Here is a 6,888-nt window from a genome sequence, read left to right as displayed (position 1 = left end):
CCGGCTAGTTTTTTATATTTTTTAGTAGAGACGGGGTTTCACCGTGTTAGCCAGGATGGTCTCGATCTCCTGACCTTGTGATCCGCCCGTCTCGGCCTCCCAAAGTGCTGGGATTACAGGCTTGAGCCACCGCGCCCGGCCTACATTTTTTTAAAAAATTAGCTGGGCATGGTGGTGTGCATTTGTAGTCCTAGCTACTCAGGAGTCTGAGGTGGGAGGATCGCTTGTGCCAGGGAGGTTAAGGCTGCAGTGAGCTGAGATCATGCCACTGCACTCCAGTCTGGGTGAGAGTGAGAGCCTGTCTCTTAAAAAAAATTGATTTTTTTTTAATATCTATACACAAAGATGCGCGCGCGTGTGCACACGCACACACACACACACACACACACACACACAGGGCATCCCTAAATGAAACATGTAGGCATTTAAAAGAATGAGATCTATCTATTTGAAACAGTGAGAAATATGTCCAAGACACATGGTAAGTGGGAAAAAGCAAGTTGCAGAAGAGCAGATACCACATGATTGCGTTCATGTTTTTAAAAATGTATATAGATATCTGTATATGCTTGCATGAACATTTAAAAATTCAGTGCTTACCTTCCAGAAATGGAACTATGCTATGAAGGTGGAGTGGTTTATTTTAAAAATAAAACCATGTAGTAGAGGCACAGTTCAATACAGTCATGCCATATTTCTGTGAAGAACACAATGAGCCCTTACTTCACAGCAACATCCCAACACACGGGAAAGGACTATGGACATTTTGCAAACCATGTATCTGATAAGGGACTTCTATCTAGAGCATATAAAGTACTCTCACAACCCAGTCATAATAAGATGAATAATTCAACTTTAAAATGGGTAAAGGATCCAAACAGACATTTCTCCAATGATTATAAATGATCACTAGGCATAGAAAAAATGCTCAACATTATTAACCATCAGGGAAATGCAAATCAAACCTACAAGAGACACCATTTCATTCACATTAGAAAAACTATAATCAAAAAGACTGATGACAACAAGTGTTGGTAAGGATGTGGAGAAACTGAAACCTTTACACAGTGCTGGTAGGAATGTAAAGGTGGTGCAGCCACATTGAAAAAGTTTTAGAGTACCTCAAGAAGTTTAACAGAGTTACTATATGACTCAGCAATTCTATTCCTAGGTATTCTACTCCCAAGAGAAATGAAAACCTATGTCCACACGAAAACTTTTGTACAAATGTTCATAGCATTATGCATAATAGCCAAAGGGTGGAAACAACCCAAATGTCCATCAACAGTGAATGGATAAGTAAAACGTACTATGTTCACACAATGAAATATTATTTGGCAATAAAAAGAAAGTATTGATACATGTTATAACATAAATGACCCTGGACAAGACTACATACTATATGATTCCATTTATGTGAAATATCCAGAATAGGCAAATATGCAAACTAGTAGTGGGGTGGGAGAACTGAGAGGAAATGGGAAGTAACTGCTAATGGGTATAGCTTCTTTTGGGGGTGATATGTTGTAAAATTGATTGTAGTGATGGTTGCGCAACTGAATATGTTAAAATTCAACTTTATTTTTGAGATGGAGTTTCACTCTTGTTGCCCACGCTGGAGTGCAGTGGTGCAACCTCGGCTCACTGCAACCTCCGCCTCCTGGGTTCAAGCGATTCTCCTGCCTCAGTCTCCCGAGCAGCTGGGATTATAGGCGCCTGCCACCGTAGAGAAGGGGGTTTCACCACGTTGGCCAGGCTGGTCTCAAACTCCTGACCTCAGGTGATCCACCCGCCTCGGCCTCCCAAAGTGCTGGGATTACAAGTGTGAGCCCCCACGCCCAGGCTAAAATTAAACTAATAATAACTTTTTTTTTTCTTTTTTGAGACAGGTCTCTCTGTCACCCAGACAGGAGTACAGTGGCACAATCATGGCTCACTGTAGCCTGGAACTCCTGGTTTCAAGTGATCCTCTCACCTCTGCCTCCAAGAACCTGGGACTACAGGCACACGCTGATTTGACTTAAAAAAATGGTTTTTTTGTAGAAACGGGGGAGGGCCGTTTCCCTATGCTGCCCAGGCCTAATTACACATTTTAAATGGGTGAACTGTAAGGTATGTGAATTACATCAATAAAGCTATTTTAAAAAATAAAGGGGGGGCTTCTGTAAAGGAAAAAAAAGACACTCAAATATCTGTAGACAGCTGACTGCTCATAGAATTTCCAAATAGTGGACACTGACAAAAAAAAATTTCCAAACAGTCAAAATACGCAGGATAAAATTAGCTATGCATGTTATGGGTGCTTTTGAGTGATCTCCTTATCACGTATTTTCTTACTAAATGTAAACTTGATCTACATACTCAGCAAGAAAAAAACATTAAATACTGCACCATTTTCTGTCAACTACAGGAAAACATAAGTATCTTCTGACAAGATTCAGGACAAAGCCGACCACAATCTCGAACCTACAATTTCTCCCCACATCCTCACTTGATTATACCAGCTGATTTAGACACTTTCAAGGCAAAGGCTGACGTTGATTTTAAACAAATAAATGGGTTGGCGATGGTATTCTTTACTCTTTATAACTTCGTTATTATGTGGGGGAAAAAATGTCAAAAGCAAAAGGGGAAGGAATAAAAACTGGTTCACGTTCCACAATAATATGTTTCAAAGCGACTTATAAGGATTTGCTCACTCTTTTGGCCAAAACTGGAGAAAAGGACGATAAAATTGTAAATTTCTAATATTCGATGCTAGACCTCAGTAACCTTTTTTTTTTTTTTTAAATAAAAGAAAGGGTGTCGGGGAAACAATCTGCCCACGATACGGATAGGAGGAAACCGCTACGTGCGATCGGCAGGCGGGGTGCTGGGAGCGCCTGGGCCAGCCCTGTCCTCGGCGCCCCCGCTGCGGCCTGGTGCGGCCCGTGGGCTCGGCGTCCCAGGCGGCGGAACTCTGCCTCGGCGGCGCCTGGGGACTGGCTCCGCGCGGAGGTCAGGCCGAGAAATGCGGCCAAGGCTCCCGAGGGCTCCACCCTCCCCTCTTTCACTCCCTCCCCTTGGCGGTCCCCTGAGGGAAACAGGCGGGGCGCATCGCTCAGAGACGATTTGGGGGGGTTGAGTCCTCAGCGAGAAAACCTCCGCCGCCTAGAGTGGCGGCCGCGGGTTATTAATAAACTCCGCTTCTGCCCAGACGCCGCTACTGCGGCCGGCCCATAGAATCGGCAAGGCCTGCGGCGGAGGCTGAGCAACGGGAGTCGGAGCCCGGGCCCAAGCGGGCCCGCGCCGCCGCGCTGAGGGCGGCGGCCGGGCGGAGAATAATGCACACTGGGTAAAAACACATTTATATACGAACCTCCGAGAAAATTTTCCAACAATTCCTTCGTCCGACCACCATGCACCAGGACAGGAAACAGCCGTCCGGCCCCCAGGCCCCGCAACCCGCATAGTGTGTCTGAGGCCCGCCCCCAGCTTCCATTGGGCTGTCATTACATCACTCACAGGACGCTTCCGGTTTTCCATTGGCCCACGTTTGGTCGACGCAAAAGAAAACCGCCCTAGCCGCGCCCCCTCATCTGACGTCAGCCAAGCCTGACTTTACAGCCCGTCCCTGAGTGGCTCGCGCAAAGAGCAAGTCAAAACTCCTGTGTCTGACTGGTTGACAGAACCGCTCATCCCAGACGGACACCGCCTCACTGACTAGTGAGTTACACCGATTCTGGGGCCCCAGCGGGAGGCGCCATTTTGTAGCGAGGGAGGGAGGCTGGTCCTTGTAATTACCCGGGAGGGAGAAGGGGTGACGAGCGCCATGTTCCCCACAGGGGCGAGGAGTCGGCCTTGGTTCTCCAGGTGGCCTTGCCGGAGTGCGTTCTGCAGACCAGAAGGGCTTTGCCTAGCGATTGCTGAATGCTCAATAGCAGCCCGCTGGGAGGGAAGTCGAAGGGAGGAATAGGACAGAATGAGAGACCTGACCTTTCCCTGGAGGCTCTCAGTGTCGGCCGAGGCCCTTGGTCTTGGTCTGGTGCTCTGCATTCCCGAGAGCTGCTGTATGCTGGGGATTGGCTTCCAAGCCTGTCTGAGCTTCTCCAGTCGCCGGGGCATCGCCATGCGGTGGGAGGGTGAGCCTTCCTCTCCTGCTGAAATGCTGGCGGCTTGGCAACCGGCCGGGGGGTCTTGGATTCCGCTGGGAGACACCACGGATGCTTTGTGCTTTCACGTAATTTCGGTTCAAAATTTGAAGGCGTCAGAAATGGTGTCGCTACGGTCTTTTGTATGTTCTTGTGTCGCGAACTAATAAAGGAAATTCAAAAGGATGGGAAAAGCATTTAGTCTGGTTCCCTAAAGTTACTAAGAATGGGTACAACTTAGTTGTGTCCGTTGTGGTAATGCTTCTTGTAGCTCTCAACCCAGCCCTTTCTAAATCGTTGGATATACTTACTAGTCAGTTCCGAAGGTACTCAGTACAAATTTGCTTTGGCGCACCCGGCCGACTAAAGATGAGATGGGTGTATTAGACTCAAAATTTCTTAAGTTGGCCAGGCCAGGGTTAGAATTGAGCTACCGAGAGAATGAGAGGCTACCCTGTTGTGAAAGATTTGGATCCCTCTTAGAAAAACAGAAATCTGGATGATGTTCAACTTAATGTCTTGCATTTCAGACGATTATCGAATGGACAGGGATAAATAAAAAAGATGTTAAAGATAGCCCTCTAAGTGTGGATAGTAAATGTTTTGATTTACAATTAAGTCTACTTTGAGGTGCGGACCCTAACCAACTGATAGTTGAGTAATAGCGGCCTGGACGCCATTCGAAAGAAAGTAGGACTTTAAGCTTTGTTTGAACACATATTCTGTTAATAAAGAAGTTTAAATCCGTCCGGATTTCGTTTTTTTTTTTTTTTTTTTGTGATACGGAGTCTCGCCCTGTCACCCAAACTGGAATGCAGTGGCATCTCGCCCGGCCTGGATTGCTTTTTAAGCCCTTAAAATAAAAGTGCCACATATTAAAAAATGGATTAGGTGGCCGGGCGCGGAGGCTCACGCCTGTAATCCCAGCACTTTGGAAGGCCGAGGCAGGCGGATCACAAGGTCGGGAGATCAAGACCATCCGGGCTAACGCAGTGAAACCCCGTCTCTACTAAAAATACAAAAAATTAGCCGGGCGTGGTGGCGTGCGCCGGTAGTCCCAGCTACTCGGGAGACTGAGGCGTGAACCCAGGAGGCGGAGCTTGCAGTAAGCTGAGATTGCGTCACCGCACTCCAGCCTGGGCAACAGCAAGACTTCGTCTCAAAAAAAAAAAAAGGATTAGGTTACTTTTAACGGGAGGATTTTGCTCAGTTAAATCAGTCTCCTACCCAATGGATACATTCTCTGTTACAGAGAAGTACAGAGCTTAGCTGAAAAACAAACGGTTTTAATTTATACTTTCGGTTCCTTCCACATGTTACTGTGTTTTCTAATCAGAAGGGTTTTTTAACCAATCAGAATATTTTTATGCAGTTCCACTAAGTCCCATGCCTGTAGGCTACTCATTAAAGCATTGTAATACAGAATCTCAAGAATTTTTAAATCGCCCTCTTATTGTAGATAACAGTTACAGGACATCTTTGTGTCCCTGGAAGTTACTGAGTGGTTGTAAAAATTGAATCGCGGTGATGGTGGTGGTGGATAGGATGCTGTAATTCTAACTGGATTTAGAGAGAAACCTAATTCTGATTTGTCACATGTAATGGAACCTTGTATTAATAGTATTTATCAGTGACTATAGAACAGAGTTCAAATGTACATAATATTCAGAGAGCCATTCATAAGCTTAAAATGTTCTCCAATTCATCCCCCTTCCTTTATATCATGTTACATGTGGTCAAATTAATGGCTTGAAAATGTTTCCCTGTCAATCAGTATTAGTCCAGGCTCTTAAATACAGAAATTAAATAATTTCCCCAACTTCCTAAATAAGAGGTAACTTATTTCTAGCCCCCTTCAAAACTGTTAAGATCATATTTTCTAAAACACTTCTTTCAGTAACTCAAAACTTACCAGAGAATTGGTTGGTTTGGCATATTTATACCATGCTATAAGCATTAAAGTAGTATATATTATATATGATATATATTTCCTATATATATAGAAAAAAGATAAACGATGAGTTAAGCTTAAAAGCAATTATTTCAGGCTGGATACGGTGGCTCACACCTGTAATCCCAGCACTTTGGGAAGCCGAGGCGGGCTGATCACGAGGTCGGGAGTTTGAGACCAGCGTGATCAACGTGGTGAAACCCTGTCTCTACTAAAAGTACAAAAATTAGCCAGGCGTGGTGGTGGACGCCTGTAATCCCAACTACTCAGCAGGCTGAGGCAGGAGAATGGCTTGAACCTAGGAGGCGGAGGTTGCAGTGAGCCAAGATAGCACCACTACACTCCAGCCTGGGTGACACAGTGAGAATCCATCTAAAAAAAAAAAAAAAAAAAAAAAGGCCGGGTGCGGTGGTTCACGCCTGTAATCCTAGCATTTTGGGAGGCCAAGGAGGGTGGGTCACTTGAGGTCAGAAGTTCATGACCAGCCTGGTCAACATGGTGAAACCTCGTCTCTACTAAATATACAAAAATTAGCCGGGCATGGTAGCAGGTGCCTGTAATCCCACCTACTCGGGAGGCCGAGGCAGCAGAGTCGCTTGAACCCGGGAGGCGGAGGTTGCAGTGAGCCGAGATTGCGCCATTGTGCTCCAACCTGGGCAACAACAGCGAAACTTTGTCTCAAAAAAAACAAAAACAAAAACAAAAAACCAATTATTTCTGGGAAAAGGGATTATAGATGATTTCATTAAGGTTTTTGTTTGTTTGTTTGTTTGTTTTTTTCTTTTAGTTTTTGTTTTTTTGAGACGG

General features: G+C 45.4%; 1 protein-coding gene and 1 long non-coding RNA gene across 6 annotated transcripts in view; one reads left to right on the top strand and one right to left on the bottom strand.

The window, feature by feature from the left end:
- The window catches only part of ZNF143 (zinc finger protein 143), a 64,542-nt gene extending 61,077 nt beyond the window's left edge, over positions 1-3,465 (bottom strand). For 2 of the 5 annotated variants that reach the window (XM_017891447.1, XM_017891452.1), the window contains exon 1: positions 3,359-3,465. The gene's annotated coding sequence lies outside the window, so the exon portion shown is untranslated. The remainder of the gene's footprint in view (positions 1-3,358) is intronic. The other 3 variants (XM_017891448.1, XM_017891451.1, XM_017891449.1) reach the window with 3 other exon arrangements.
- Positions 3,466-3,541: 76 nt separating this feature from the next.
- Positions 3,542-4,876, top strand: LOC108541785 (uncharacterized). Its single transcript, XR_001889069.1, has 2 exons — positions 3,542-3,705; positions 3,825-4,876. It is a non-coding gene; the product is annotated as an uncharacterized LOC108541785 (long non-coding RNA).
- The last annotated feature ends 2,012 nt before the right edge of the window (positions 4,877-6,888 follow it).

The sequence above is a fragment of the Rhinopithecus bieti genome, unplaced genomic scaffold, assembly GCF_001698545.2.
Source record: "Rhinopithecus bieti isolate Rb0 unplaced genomic scaffold, ASM169854v2 scaffold_20891, whole genome shotgun sequence".
NCBI lineage: Eukaryota > Metazoa > Chordata > Mammalia > Primates > Cercopithecidae > Rhinopithecus > Rhinopithecus bieti.
The sequence above is the reverse complement of the archived record's forward strand: the minus strand, read 5'-3'. Positions and strand labels throughout refer to the sequence as shown.